This window comes from Mustela nivalis (assembly GCF_964662115.1).
Source record: "Mustela nivalis genome assembly, chromosome: 1".
NCBI lineage: Eukaryota > Metazoa > Chordata > Mammalia > Carnivora > Mustelidae > Mustela > Mustela nivalis.
The window spans coordinates 61,094,801-61,111,386 of NC_139020.1; the positions used below are offsets into that span (position 1 = coordinate 61,094,801).

Consider the following 16,586-nt stretch of genomic DNA (forward strand, 5'->3'; position numbering starts at 1 on the left):
TTTGGTTATTTCCCTTTTAAAAATCATATTTGAATTTAGTTAATTCAGTGAATTTAACTTATGGTAGATTTAGAGAAGCTTATCTTTTTAATCAAATGATGATTCATTACAGATCCGCTGACAATTTTCAAATCAACATTTTAAAATGCTGCCTCTGATATTCTTTCCCTATTTTCTTCTCTCTCTCTGTAACCTATACAGATTGGGGGTGGGGACAAAAAAGGGAAAAGAATTAAATTCATCTTGGCCGAGTATCTTCTGCTGCAGAGCAGAGGTCAGAAACTTGACGTAGAGTAGGGGTAAATGTTCTAAGTCATGCTGGTACCATCAGCAGCAGTAGAACATGAGAATAAAGCAGGATATTTGAACCAGGAGAACATGGCAGAGGCCTCAGGGTAGTGAACAGAGCAAAAAAGCAGTGATGATTCTACAAGAGGATAGAAATGGACACAACAAAATGGACACAACTAGCAGTTTGGTGATAAGGAAGACTGGACTCTCCCTACCAGAAAAGAAAGCCAGAGCACAAAGTTAGCATGTGAGTTAAGTGGACCAAAAACCCAAGTCTAGGCAGGCAAGCATCACAAGAGGAGCAGGCTCAGAAGTGGGTCAGGAAGTCAAGTAGACTAGGAGAATAGGTCCAGGAACTAGGGAAGCATTTGTCTCTTAGTTCTGCAGAGGGCACCCTCCCACCCAGGAATTTCTTAGAATTTTTGGTTGGGACAGAAATCTACAGTATGGACAGTTCAGAACTGGGAAGTTCTAGGAGAGGGGTCAGTCATCTGAATGGAAGAAGGAAAGAAGAGTTAACAGCTTAAGATAGATGCTGACCCAAAACTTGTTTGATGAGCTAAATTCAGATAAGTCACCAAAATCAAATGGCATCCATCCAGTAACTTTTAAGAATTTTAAGGCTATGGCTTTGGAATGCCTGTCTAAAATGGACAGCCCATCTTTGGAAATCATTGCTGTGAAAGGAATTTTTATTCTTTTTATTGATTTATTTTTCCTCCAGGATTCTCTCTACCTCAGGGCCAAACACGTTAAAGGTCTGCTCGATTTTCAAACGTGTATTTTTTCAATCCAAAGGACAGTCCCCGGAAGAAGAGATGCATGTTGCCCAGAATTGCAGGGAGCCAATGTGGCCCATGTTTAGGTGGCTCTGAGGAGAGTAACATGATGTAAGCCTGCAGTGGGGTACTGGGCCACAGCGAACAGAAACTGAGAGAAACCAGGGTAATAAGGGGAATTTACAGGGTGAATCATGGACTATAGGAGGCACATGTTATAAAGCTTGCTAAACAAATGGCTAGTGGACCTTTTCCGAGGTTTACTTACCAATACACAGACTGTTCCCCTTCATTGACCTGCGCTTCAAATAGCTAGGTGCACATGTCCTATGTAGGAGGGACTCTGTGAAGAAAGCTGAAGGGAATAAAAGGGTAGGACGTAGTCCCAAAAGCAAACCCCTGAGCCTTCAAGTAATGTGAAATAATGGAACAAAAAAGTTGGAAAGTGTTTGGTTTGCAGGCACCTAGAATAATTACGTGTGAAATTTTTTGTTGTGTTTTTATATATGTCAACTCTTCACATAATCCTTTTACTGCCTTGCAGTTCTCAGGGGCACTGTCTTTGACTTTAAACCCATTCAACAAAATCTGTGTGTTTTGGCATTTTTCCATGATGTTCAAGCTGAAAAGAAAAAAAAAATCAAACTCTGTGTTTTTTTCTAAACCTTGATAGAACCAGAAAGAACCGAAGTCGTTTTCTGGCTTATAAGAGGGAAGGACTTGCTCCTTTAGGGCACTCTGGTCCCTCGGTTTACAAAAAGCACCTAAACAAGTACTGTTGCAAAAATGCAAAGCAAGACTCTGTACATTATTCATCAACAATAATACCAAAGCTGTGAAGGAAGTAGATCTTCTCAGTGAGAAACCAGGGGTTCAGTCTGATGACGTGAATTATGATACAGGTTTGAGCCCAAGAAATATTGCTTCAAATGAGATTACTTGGAGGAGAAGCTGGGATGAGGGTAAGGAGGGTATTTATTTTCTCTATAGAAATGTAGACAACCCCATGCCTATACATCCTTGCTTATATTTCTGGTGAATGTGTGTATATGTAAATGTGTGTGAGTGTGTGTTATCAAAGATCCTTGAATCACTGAACTCAATCCTAAAACCTGAGAACTGCAGGGTGGAATTTGATTTCCCATAGTAAAAACCATAGATGACCAATGATAGCAAACCAGGGGAAATTCTATGCAGACGCTGCTCTTGATGACTTCTATTATGAATAATTTAAAACTGACAGTTACCAGTAATTCCATTACTAGGTATATACTAAAGAGTAATACACATGGCCTTGTACCTGAAGTTTCATAGCAACATCATTCATAATAGACCCAAAGTGGAAACTTTCCAAATATCCATCAGCTGATGAATAAATAAGTTGGTATATCCATACAGTAGAATATAATTAAGCAATAGAAAAGAATGAAGTTCTCATACATGATACAGTGTGGATGAGCCTTGAAAATATTATGCTAAATGAGATAAACCAATTACATAGGACTGTATATTGTGTGATTTCATGTATGTGAAATGTCCACAACAGAAAATCTATATAGACACAGAATAGAGATGGTAGTTGCAGGTTGTGTTGGGGAGGGGAGCAGGAATGGAAATGACCGAGCGCTACTGAATATGAGATTTTTTTGTGTGGGGAAAGGGTGATGTAAATGTTCTAGCATTAGATTGTGGTGATGACTGCACAAATCGGAGAACATACTAAAAACTATTAAACCGCACACTGTAAAGTGAACTAGAGGGTATATGAATTAAATCTCAATTTTAAAGCTTTTTTTTTTTTAAGATTTTATTTATTTATTTGACAGAGAGAGATCACAAGTGGCAGAGAGGCAGTCAGGGAGAGAGAAGGAAGCAGGCTCCCCACTGAGCAGAGAGCCTGGTGTGGGGCTCGATCCCAGGACCCTGAGATCATGACCTGAGCCGAAGGCAGCGGCTTAACCCACTGAGCCACCCAGGCGCCCCTAAATCTCAATTTTAAAAATAAAAAACAAACAGTGATTCAGAGTTTGGACAGAGGGCTTCTCTGGATGTGAACCTGTAGGATGTACTGGGTAGCGGCATCATAGGCTCTGATATCAGACAATTGGGTCCAAATACTAGCTTTGCCACTTACCAGCTGTGTGATCTTGGGCAAATTACATACCTGCTTTGTACTTCAATTTTCTCATCTATAAAATGAAGAAAATGGGGCACCGAGGTGGCTCAGTCATTAGGCATCTGCCTTCAGCTTGGGTCATGATCCCAGGGTCCTGGGATTGAGCCCTGCATTGGGCTCCTTGCTCAGCAGGAGGCCGCTTCTTCCTCTCTCATCCACCTGCTTGTTCCTTCTCTTGCTCTCTCTCTGTCAGATTAATAAATAAAATCTTTTTTTGAAATAAATAAATAAATAAAATGGGGAAAATAATTGTTCATCTCTCTTGTGATTGCTTTGAGGATTAGATTAATCAATAATGTTGATAACAAAAAATAACATTTTTATTATCATCATTAACATCTTTACTGAAACCTTGCCTTGCTAAGATTGGGAACAAGGTCATACTCTGGTGGGTAGGAGGTGACATTTCATTTATAGAAAGTGATTATGCCCATTGGCAGTCATCCCAATAAGTCACTAATCTTAGGTAATGAGACTTTGGAAAGTAGGACTTCACACCTAACCAAAGTCTAGCTTTTTTTCTCTGAGCCTAGGACTGTTGGCATCGAATTCCAAGGATTGTAGACTTAGCAGATTCCTGGTGATGGAGTTTGATCAGTCCGGGCTTCAGAGAAAAACTTGGAAAGAGACAGAAAGCCTTAGAGCTGATCAGGCAATGATACAAGGAAACTGTGAATGGGTACCTGACCCCCAAGCTCTGAAAGCAGCACTTCGAGAAGCAGTTGAAGGTAACTCTATTGATTGCGATTCCCTTCTGCCACGCAGAACTCCAGTAAAGTTCTATTAAAAGGCAGAGCTTGAACTGAGCTAGACTGTGGGGAGTGAAGAGAAGGGTGTGCTTCATATTTCCAATGGCAGGGACAGCGTCGGGCCCCAAACCCATGCTATGGAGTGGAGTGGAGTAGCAGTGGAGTAGCTACAGAACTCACTGGAGAGCTCAGAAGTCGCAGACTCACAGGAAATCAACAGAGGGGCAGTCAGTGGTCATAGGATGGGGTAGAGATTGGTAGGTCCAGAGCACAAATGATGGAGGGAGAGGCAAAAGCCCAGGATAACAGAGAAGTCCTGGCACTGCCTGGAAAGGGCAAGATGATACAGGTGAAGGACAAATGTCCACAACACCGGCAGGAGTGGCTTTACCTATCATTGCTGTAATCTCATACATGCTTCCAGACTTATGAAGCCTAATAATTATGACATGCAAGATAGTCAAACTTTCAAAACCCAAGTCAAATTAAAGCAATGTCTTTCATACCATTTCCCATAAGAAGAAAACTTCTTGGATCTCAGCATTCTATGTATTCTCAATTCCCTCAATTTACCTTTATTACTGTTTTATTTACACTATTTTAGGACTGTTTACTTGCCATTCTCAAACATGGGGTTATGGGCAAATTACAACCCACCTTGGATGATAAGATGAGATCCCATTATACTTCTATTCCTTTCCTTTCCATGAGATTCACTGAGCTGCCCAATTTGACGCTCCCATGCATGTCAGCCCCTCACTTTTCTGACCCAGACTCCCATTTTCTGTTCCTCTGTGCCCTCTGAAGCTCCTATGATGTCACCAAGAACATTTTGCTATGCACAGGTCTTTTTTTTTTTTTAAGATTTTTTTTAAAGCTTATTTATGTCTTTGGAAAAGAGGAGAGACAGAGAGCATGCACATGACAGGGAAGGGGCAGAGGGAGAGAGAAACCCAAGCAGACTCCACACTGAGCATAGAGCCCAATGCAGGGCATGATCTCATGACCCTGTGATCAGACTTGGGCCAAAACCAAAAGTTAGATGCTTAATCAACTGAGCCACCCAGGGGCCTTGTAGAACTTTCTTAAAAACCTTCTTCCATGTATATGCTTAATACTGGACTGTTCACCTTCCATGTATATGCTTAATACTGGACTGTTCACCTTTCAGATTGCTCTATCTTGATCCCATTGAATGGCTTCTTTCTTTTCAATTGACAAAATGTTGAAGGTCCTAGAATCAGATCCTTTGATTTCTTCTCTTTTCATTCTCTATCTGCTTTTCTTGGGTGAAATGGAGCCATAGAGTAAGGGTGAATGTTCAGCAGAATCAGAAGGCCAGAATGACTACATAGGGGAGTAGATTGGGGATGGATGTTAATGCTATACTATGGAGTCTGAATCTTGTGGGGTTTTGTGTTTGTTTCTTTGAAGGGAGGTTTTAAGAAAAGGAGCCACACAGTAAAAGCTCTAATTCTGAAAAAGAATTTGTGGTGTGTTTTAATTGCTCTAGTGCTAATAGAGTTTAAATCAGGGAGATCAACTGATTCAAGCTGACTCTGGGAAATGGCAGTGGATATAGGGTGGGAGAGATGAATTTAGAGCATTTCCAAAGAAGAATATATGTTATGGGAGAGAAGAAAAAAGAAATCAAAGATGACTGTGGTTTCTGGCTTGGCTAACACATGAATGGTGATGATGTATAACCAGTAAAAGAGAGAAAAGGATAAGAATAATTAGCCATGGTGTGGCTTGGTGGTATTATTGAAGTAATTTCCCTAGGTCTCTCATGGTCAGTGTCTCCCAGGAACAAGTGGCAGCTCATCAGTTTAATTGGCACCAATGTAGGTAAGGCCTCAGGTGACAAATGACAAAAATATATCAACTGACAACATCTTCACCAAGGTTTAATAGATCTTTCCCCTTAAATCAGGATTACCGCAAAGGCACAGCATAAGAGAGCTAACATGAAAATCAAAATATTTTGGTCTAAGTCCAAGTTATGCCACTCACCAGCTGTGGAATATAGAGTATCTCACTTCTTTGAGCCTAATTTTTTTTTTAATCTGTACAGTGAAAAAATAATACTTGCCTAACAGGGTGGCGATAACAACTAAATAAAAATGTAGAGAAATTGGGGTATGAAGCAGCAGAGGCAATAGTCAGCTTGAACAAATGCAGGGCCAATCTGAGGAGCTATTTAGGCTCAGGGTTTGGAAAGGCAAGATCCAGGGTTATAAGGTAAAACACTCTCTAAAAACCACATGTCTCTAACTTTGATGCAACTTGGGAAGATACCCACTCACTAATCTAAGTGGCTTTGTGAGTTCCATGTTACATTCTCATACTTCGTGCAGCCATGGTGTGTCTGAAGTGGAAGAGGTCTGAAGCATCACATATTTTTGCTTTTCAGAAGATGAGTCTGAAGCCAGAAAGGTTCTAAAATGTGCCTGAGGTCACAGAGACCAATATGAAACGTGGGTAAGAACCCATGTTCCTCAACTCTCAGCTCAGGGCTTGTCCATTCTATTATGGGGCCTTTCCATTGCTATTGGAAAAAATATTTCACAATGTGACCAAAGAATCATCTTTAAGAGCCTATTGTTTTATTTTTCTTTTTTTTTTTTTTAAGTAAGGTTAATGGCATGAGAATGATTTGTGGCCTAAAATTATTCTTTGTTGACCCATCTGCTTTACCAAACTGTACTTCCCTGTGTCTTAATTTGAAAATTAACATTTTTTTTCTCTTACCCACCCCCCCCAAATAAATTTAAAAAGTAAACCAATTTCTTTCAGGTTAAGAAAACTTCTATACATATTTCAGCACTTCCAAGACCTGAGGGGAAAAAACTCATACAAATGGATTTATATCAGCAAGGGGGTGTTGCTAGCCAGCACTTTCCACTGTCACAGTAATGTCACAGAATATGCATTGTGCAGTTTCAAATCCAAAGTCATAGGAAATTACTTACTCCACTTCTTATGACACTCCTCCAGCCTGTCATAGAAAATGTAGAAATTGGGGTGCCTGGGTGGCTCAGTGGGTTAAGCCTCTGCCTTTGGCTCAGGTTATGATCTTAGGGTCCTGGGTTTGAGCCCCACATTGGGCTCTCTGCTCAGCGGGGAGCCTGCTTCCTCCTCTCTCTCTGCCTGCCTCTACCTACTTGTGATCTCTGTCTGTCAAATAAACAAATAAAATCTTTAAAAAAAAAAAAAAGAACGTAGAAATTGTATTTTTTAAAAAAGGAAAGAAAGGAATTGCATTTTGATTATCTGATCTTTGGGGCACCTGACTGGCTTAATCAGTAGAATTTGCAACTCTTAACATCGGTGCTGTAAGTTCGAGTCCCATGTTGGGCATAGGGATTACTTAAAAATGAAATAAAAATAATTCTGGGGATGCCTGGGTGGCTGAGTCGTTAAGCATCTACCTTCAGCTCAGGTCGTGATCCCAGGGTCCTGGGATTAAGCCCTGCACTGGGCTCCCTGCTCAGCCAGAAACCTGCTTCTCCTTCTCCCACTCCACCTGCTTGTGTTCCCTCTCTCACCATGTGTCTGTCAAATAAATAAAATCTTTCAAAATAATAATTCTGAGTTGCCTTCTTAGCACAGTGGGCAGCGCATCAGATTCATAAAAATAATAATTCTGTGATCTTTATCATCTCTGTTTATTTAATTACCACTTCCTAACCCCTTATTAAGGAGACTTTTGACAGAGACCACCCTGACACAGGGCTGGGCAAGGAAAGAATGTGGAATGGGAAAGGATTTGTCCTGTGTCCAGTGGTGGCTGGATGGCTATCAGATGATTCAGAGAGGAGAACCTTGGGTACCATTGCTGACACTTTCATTCATGCATATGCTCCTTAGAGAGCTGAAGTCCACTCTAGGAATGTGTTAGGTGGTGAGTCAGGATACTGTCAGCTCTGATTGCTCCCATTCACAGTCTAGGGACAGGAACTGTGCTTTCCTTAGCTTAGTATCCCCTCCCTCCTGCCCTGCATAGTTAAGAGTGCACAATACAGTGTTGTGTGTGTGTGTGTGTTTAATTTATTGAGATATAACTCACATAGCCCATGCACAATACAGTTTTGTTGAATCAATAAACTTACTCAAAAGTCAGTGGTATTCTTTCAGGCAAGAACATTTATTAAGCTCCCCCAAATCCTCATTTATTTGCTTGCTGATATAGGGAGTTTTATTTCTTTTTCTAAAAGTTCTATTACCTATGAAAACTCAGATGTTCCCAAGACTAGTAATAATAACAATAAAATTTAACAATAACAATAAAATGTAACCTTTAATGAATGCTTATTGTGGGCCCATGCTGTGCTAAGCACTCTGTGTGCCTTTTCTCATTTACTCATTACAACATCTCATTGAGGAAGTCACTATTATCAACTGTATTTTATAGCTGAGGAAGCTGAGGCTCAGGGGTCATACAACTTGTCCAAGGTCAGAGAGCTAATAAGGGGAAAAGCAGGGTTTGAATGAAGGCTTATAAAACCCAAGCCCTCACTTGCTACAGCATCAAGAACTTCCCAGTTTTCCTTCAAATGGTCATTTACATCTTAGGGAGGAAAAAAATGAAAAAAGTGGGTATTTAAGAAAAAACACTGCAGAACTGAGGATACTGGTGTTCAAGTTAGACCACCAAGGACACAATTAACAAGAAAATGTTTGCAGAACTGAAAGAAAGAGGAGCGATTGAAGGCCAAGTACTGGCGTGCTTCATGCTTCACTATGAACTCGTCTTGCCCATTCAGGTTATGTTGACTAGGATAATTAGAGATTTCCTCTCACTGCCTTTTCCCTGAGTTTGAGGATACCTGACATGATTTTGACATGGTCTTCTCCAAGCATTTCTCTGACTGAGAGCCAGCAAGTAAAATCCTTACAGTTTCCATTAAAAATAGTATTGATATAAGCATCATATAATATTGGAAGATGAAGGTGACAGCTGGAGTTGACAATTGATGGCAAGGTACTTTGAAGATTTTTGAAATGTCCATCTACTTTATGTACCTATATATGTAAATAATATTTTATTTATTTATAATTTCTATATAATTATATGTAATACCAATTTAAAACATATATATTTATCTAAACTATAATTTCCTATATTCCAAGTCGGTCCCTTGACACCAGCAATGTTTAGATACACGAGAGAATCCACAGGCTTAAATCTGGAGGTAAATGGAGTTAGGTGAACACATATGGAAAGAGAGCAGTTGTCGCTCCAAGCAGTCAGATGGAATTGTGCCCCGAGTACTTTTCCAAAAGGAAGTAAGAACAACAGAAAAAAAGGTCCGGGGATAGCCCAAGGAGGAAAAGCATAGGCAGGAGCACCAACTTCAACAGACTCAAGCTGAACAGAGGAGCGGGTGGGACAGGTGCGGAGATCCACCCCACACGCATCTGACGTTCTACACACGTTGCCCTCACGACAGTGGTTCCCAGCACCGTCGTTACCTGGAGATCATCTAAAATGTTCACATTCCTGGGTGCCAGCCATGGCTTGATGACCCTGAGAAAGTGAAGTCATTTCTTACTTGTGCATCATTGGGTAATCCAAGCACATGGGACCTTGGGGAAGCTGTTGTGTTGGCAGATGCTGTCTTGTTATGTTGTGAAGGCTGTGCGTTGACTTGAACCTTCCACCAAAGTGCTGTGTGGTGTGTGGCAGACTGCATGATAATTTTCACCATCTCCTTCTTTCAAATCGAGACACAGAATGCTCCCTCCTATAAGGAAAGGGAGATCAAAGCATAAAGAGCAGTTTGAGGATCCTGATAGGAAAAAAGAATTCAGATACAACATGAGCTCCACATTTTATTTAGGGAAACCAAACATATTGGTCACGTTTGGCCTCCTTTCACTGGCTTCCAAAACTGTGTCTCCAGCAGGGGGTGACCTGACTTGGGGTAGCTCTGTCCTCGAGTAGTATTCTTGAAGTATCCACAGGGACCCTGTGTCCGTTCTCCAGGCAAGGGAGGGATGCTTATTAAAAATGCAGATTCTCCAGGGGCACCTGGGTGGCTCAGTCAGTTAAGTGACAGCCTTTGGCTCAGGTCATGATCCCAGAGGCCTGGGATGGAGTCCTTCATCGGGCTCCCTGCTCAGCTGGGAGCCTGCTTCTCCCTCTGCTCCTCCCTCTGCCCCTCCCCCTGACCGTGTTCCTTCTCCTTCCTCCCAGATAAATAAATAAAGTCTTTAAAGGAAAATGTGCAAATCCTCAGGAGGCCTGGGTGGCTCAGTCGTTATGTGTCTGCTTTCGGCTCAGGACATGATTCCAGTGTCCTGGGATCAAGCCCCACATCGGGGTCCTTGCTAGGCAGGGAATCTGTTTCTTCCTCTGCTTGCTATTCTCCCTGCTTGTGCTCGCTCTCTTGTTTTCTCTCTCTCTCTCTCTGATAAATAAGTAAAATCCTAAAGAAATGAAAATAAAAATGCAGGTTCTTGAGCCCTATTCTACAACAGTGGAATTATCATCTTTGAGTTATGGCACCTGGGTATCTGTGTTTTAACAAACTCCCAGGAGATTCTTATGACAATGAAGTTTAAGGACTATTGCTCTGGACAGTAAGCCTTCTGAGACAGGAATGGAAATATAGTCCTCATTGTAGCCTTTGCATTGTATTTAGAATAATAAATGGCCAAATAACATCTGTGTAGTAAAAGAAGGCACAAAGAAAGAAATTATCTCATCCTTGATCCTTCTAGTAACATGTTTTCGTAATCGGAGGCCGTGGTAAGCTGCACAGAGGATGGCTAAGGCAAGCTTTCAGCTGTACCTCCTGATGAGGAGGGAGCTTTATATTAAGGAAATGCCCCTTTCAAAATGATCCAGAATGACTTTTAAGAAAAGCCTCTGGGGAGCTAATTAAAGAGCCAGAGGCAGACAGGCTGCTGAATTAGGTCTTTGGTAAGCCACTGAACTCAAGGACAAAAATCAGAGAGCAGGAGTGGCCATGAAAAGCCTGAGGCTGGGGAAATGCACGTTCACAGGGAAAGGCCAGACAGCAGATCCTGGTCACTAACGCGGTAGCCAGAAGGGACAAGGCAGCCAGACATCCAGATTCCAGAAAGCGATCAAGTCACTATCCAGAGCAAGACAGAACGCTGGGACTAGAGACACTTCTGAGTCTACCAGTCCACCCTCGGTGGGCAAGGGGAAGGGTGGTTTGGGTAGAGGGGTTCAGGAGAGGAGGAGCCACCAGGGGAGTGAAGCGCCAAACACAACATTGTCGAACCCCCTCATTTTAAAAGGACTTTTACTTTGTCAGTTCGTCTCTCTGAGCAAACACCTGAGACTTCTGCAGGGTCAGTGGAAACAGACCTCCCTGAAGCGTTAATTGTTATGAATTGCTTCTTATGATGATCAGATCATTACATTTGTTTTCTAATGTTATTTGTTTAAGCCACGTTGTATGTAATCCCTGGTGAACTCTGTTTGCTGTTATCCCACATGTCCCCACATGTTTTGACATTTCCCAAATGAAGAATCCTTTTCTTCCAGCTTTTAGTTAGGTAGAATCTTTAAAGATTTATTTATTAAAGAGAGAGAGATACAGAAAGGGCGCACACTAGAGCCGGGAGAGGGGCAGAAGAAGAGGGAGAGAGAGTCCCAAGCGGACTTCACGCGACGATCCACCGTGGAGCCTGACGAAAGGCTCCATCTCAGGACCCTGAGATCACTACCTGAGCCAAAACTAAGACTCAGCCCCTTAACCGCCTGTGACACCCAGGCGCCCCTAGATGGAACCCTTTAGACAAACTGCGGGGTAGGAAGAACTTAAGAGACTCTCCCAAGAATTAGTAGTGCAGATGCTAACACTTCACAGTACAAGAGCTGTGCAAATGGCAGAGGACCTGGTGACAGTCTGCTAACACATATTGCTTCATCCACAGCTTCACACGACATTGTAGGAGCTGAGCCAGCACGAGTGATGTCATTGCTCTGAAACAGGTGGCGGAGTCCCAGCTTCCTTCCTCTGCACACTAATGGATTGTCCTTGACCTCAGTTCTCTCAAACCCTTGAATAGCATGAAAGAACCCCTAGAAAGAAGTAGGACTCCCCTAGACTTCCTTTAAGATGCAAACAATCTGGCCCAGGCCTGCAGAAACCACATAGATCACAGCCAAAGACTGCTAAATAAAGCAGCAAATCCCTCTAATTAGAAAGGCCAATTAAGGAATTCAAAGGGAAATGGTGAATCCCTTGTTATGGAAGAAAGGTGTCTGTCTTTTCTTCTTTCTTGAAAATGTTAATCATCTGTGGGGTGTTGTCCCCAGATAAGTACCCTCAGGACCGCTTGTGACCAACGAAGTGAGTCATCCAGGACTAACAACCCGAGTAAGAGGAGCCAGCACACATTTCCTACCTGTGTCCTCTTTCCTCCTTTTCTCTGCTTTCTGGACCGGGCTCAAGGGAACCGTGGTTTTCCTATGAATGGGAGGATACTAGATCAGAGCAAAGAGGCTGGGTTATGCAAAGGATTAAGCTGCTGGCAGTGGGAACCAGGAAGAGCTAGGTAACTAAACCGTGCTAGGTAAGTACCCGGGCCAACCTGTGGTACTGTGTCCTCCATCATATCCCGGACTTAGAGCTTAAGAAGATGTTTCCTGGGACGCCTGGGTGGCTCAGTTGGTTGGACGACTGCCTTCGGCTCAGGTCATGATCCCGGAGTCCCGGGATCGAGTCCCGCATCGGGCTCCCAGCTGCATGGGGAGTCTGCTTCTCCCTCTGACCTTCTCCTCGCTCATGCTCTCTCTCACTGTCTCTCTCTCAAATAAATAAATAAAATCTTTAAAAAAAAAAAAAAAAGAAGATGTTTCCTATAAAATCAAGTTAGGTTCTTAGGTAGGGAAAACATACTCAATTGCCCTATGAAGATTGTGTATACAAAAGGACTGTGTCCCCTTGAGATTCTGGAATGATGCAGACCTCTCTTTGATCTACTGTGTATTAGCTAACATTTATTGAGCTGTTTACTCAGTAGCGAGGATTGTCTGTGCACTCTCCCTGCATTCTCTCATTTCATCCTCAGTGAGTTCTGGAAGCAGGTGCTACTATTATCTTCCTTTGACAGATGAGAAAACTGAAGCCTAGACAGTTTCAGTAATTTGCCTAAGGACAGAGATCCAGTAAGTAGCATTGACAGGACTTGTACCCCAGGCACTCAGATCCCCAGCAGGTTCTCCTAATTAGTTAATACATTCTGCTACCTTTGGTAAGATGGCCTTTGTAAAGTGCTTGTTAACTACAAAGTCATATCCACACATAAAATGTTCTTGTTATTATTAAAATCCATTTAGTTCTCTAATTCATTAAGATGATATAATAGACCTATTAAAATTTAGATATATGAGAAAATGTGGAACAAACCAACCTATTTCTAGTGATGATCTATCTTCTTTAAGTTCAATCATTGAGGAATAGAAGCTCTGGCTGTGATTTCTTTTCATTTTTCATGTATCTATGAAAACTAAAATAGACTCACTTGACCTAGCCCCTATACTTGTGTTGAAACCTAGTGAAAATAAAAGAAAGTATAGTTAAGGATAACAAGAGAAGAAATATAAACAAAGCGGTTTATAACATTATTGAATGCTTTCTCTAAGTCATTTGAATGATTCTGCATGAAGCCATAATGATATGCTCTTCTTTAAGACAAACTACTTATTTTCTTGATTCTAAGATGCAAATTTTTTCACATCTTGATGTTTTTGAAATTAGTAGATGTCTCATAATCAATGTGAACATTTAAAGTAGGATTCTTCACCCTCCTTGCACCCTCCAAGCAGCCATTATTAAAACTAGTACTGACATTATTGTTAAGATATAGACCACTGGGTCAACCAATAAGAGTTATCCACTGTTTGGCTCTATGGACACAGTTAGCTTTGCCTAAATAGATACTTCAGACATAAACAGAGGAGACACAGAATATCTTTCAAAGCCTATGTTTTGACATCGAATTATATGCCTACATTTGCAATTCTAAGTCTCATTTCTCCATGAAAAGGGACTAGAGATTCCAGGACTGGGGCAGAGAAAATCCAAGATGAGCTCAGAACATATTGCTGTGCTGCAAAGTAAAGAAAGAATCGAAAAATGATGAGGACATGTCAAAAGGATACAAGAGCCAACTTGAAAGGGCTCCGTCTGATCAAACCTGTTACAATTTGTGCTTTGAAATGGGTAATTACAGTAATTTACTATAGCCCACTGAATAAAATAAGAACCCATGGGCCCATATTGATAATAAATAAATAAATAATAGGGGAGAAAGGGAAGCTCTTTTTACAGTAGAATGTTACATCATAAATCTAGAAAGAACAATAAATTTAAAAACCACCATTTTGCAGTTATCCATAGTAATTAGGTATAGAATTATCAAGAGATTCTATAATTTTTGGTGAAAAATTCAGTAAAGAAACAGTATATTTTTATGGTCTCCAAATATCTCTCTACAGATTTCTTGTTAATACAAATGGAAAAATGATCATCTTTCTAATGGAGAAAAACCTGACACCGAGCACCTCAACCCAAGTGATCAAAATTAATGTCACCAACAATGGGACAACCTGACATCATGGGCTTGCTGACTGGAGGTCATGGAAGGACACAGCATTTCTTACACACTATACCTGCTAGAAAATGCATAACCTGCATGGAAATGTGAGGAACTACCATACAAACTTTTAACAGTTGGGCTGTACTCTTTTAAAAATGTCAATGTCATAAAAGACAATGAAAGTCTAAGAAATTGTTCCAGATTAAAAGAAACTAAAGAAACAAGACAACCAAATGAAATGTGTTCTCTTGGGTTGGATTCTGAATTGGGTATGGGGGTCGGAAAGATTGTCATAATGGACATTATTGGGACCTTTTTTTTTTTTTTTTTTGTAAAACTTTTTTTTTTTTTTCAACACAGTAAGTGTACTCTTGGATTCCCATCACCTATTTTACCCATCCTCCCTACCAGACCCATCTCCCTTCTGGTAACCATCAATCTGTTCTCTATAGTTAAGGGTCTGTTTCTTGGCTTGTCTCTTTTTTTGTTTTCCTTTGTTCATTTGTCTTGTCTCTTAAATTCCACATATAAATGAAATCAGATGGTATTTGTCTTTCTGACTGGCTTATTTTGCTTAGTGTTTTATTCTCTAGTTTCATCCATGTTGTTGTAAATGGCAACTTTTCATTCTTTTTATGGCTGAATAATATTCCATTGTAGATATATGCCACATCTTCTTGATCCATTCACCTATCATTGGACACTAAGGCTGATTCCATAGTTTGGCTATTATAAATAATGCTTCAGTAAACATGGGGGTGCAGGTACCCCTTTGAATTAGTGTTTTTATATTTTTCAAGTAAATACCCAGTAGTGCGATTACTGGATCATAGTGTGGTTCTATTTTTATTTTTTTGAGGAACCTCCATACTGTTTTCCAGAGTGGCTGCATCAATTTGCATTCCCAACAACAGTGCAAGGGGGCTCCATTTTCTCTGCATCCTCAACACTGTTATCACTTGGACAGTTGGTGACATTTGATAATGAACCTTCTGTTGGGTAATAATACAGTGGGAATATTAAATATCCTCAGTTAAATAATTGTGCTATATTTTCTAAGAGCATATTCTTGTTCTTAAGAACAATTGAAGTATTTAGAGGTAAGGAGGCATGTATTTGTATTTCTTTAATTTACATGTGCTGACACTCCTCCAAGTAGCCTATCATTTTTTTTACTGTCTTCTTGTTACTTTTTTTGTATTCTGTCATTTGTTTTTGTTTTGTTTTGTTTTGTTTATTATCTTCTGGTTAGTTCACTGTTCAATTCTGATCTCATGGTAAAGTTCAATTTTAAAGGTAAAAGAATGTTATTTGCAACATACACTATGGTCTAGGCCTCAATTATTCATGCAGACTTATAAAAATACCACCATTAAATAAGTGAATATTATCTGATTTGTATGAAAGCTGCAAAATTATTCACTTTGGAATCCAAATACACAAAAGAGGGGACATGCCAAGATGTCCAGTCCATATCTTGCTCTCAGAGTCACACTCATTCTAACTAACTTCTTGAAAGATCAATGCTGATAAATGCAGGAAGACTTTCTTTTGGTTCTTCTTGATAACTGATGATCATGATGGGCGTCCCTGGGAACTTTGAAGCACTGACTTCTTTTTTTTGAACAATATCAATATGTAAGTTTATAGAAATGTGTCCCCCTCCTACTCTCTTGGTAAAACCTTTGAAAGCTGAAGTTTTTTGTGGTTTTTTTGAATGTCTAACTCATAAAATCAAAATAATTGATAGATTAGTGAGGCTGACCTTGACACAGAAGGCCTGAAGTAGGAGCTCCTGGCTGGTACAATGGGTTAAGCATCTGACTCTTCCTTCTGCTCAGGTCATGATCTCAGGTTCATGAGATTGAGCACAACATGGGGCCCTGAGCTCCCCTGAGCTCACTATGGAGTTTACTGCAGATTCTCTCTCTCTCCTTCTTCCTCTGCCTCTCCTCTCTCTCTCTCAGATAAGTAAATAAACTCTTAAAAAAAAAAAAAATTAGACCT

The 16,586-nt window shown here is 40.7% G+C and overlaps 1 long non-coding RNA gene across 2 annotated transcripts in view; it reads left to right on the forward strand.

Annotated features, from left to right (window-relative positions):
• Positions 1-14,813, forward strand: part of LOC309870858 — a 390,860-nt gene extending 376,047 nt beyond the window's left edge. For both annotated transcript variants that reach the window (XR_014314858.1, XR_014314859.1), the window contains exon 4: positions 14,479-14,813. This is a non-coding gene — a long non-coding RNA (uncharacterized lncRNA). The remainder of the gene's footprint in view (positions 1-14,478) is intronic.
• Positions 14,814-16,586: the final 1,773 nt, after the last annotated feature.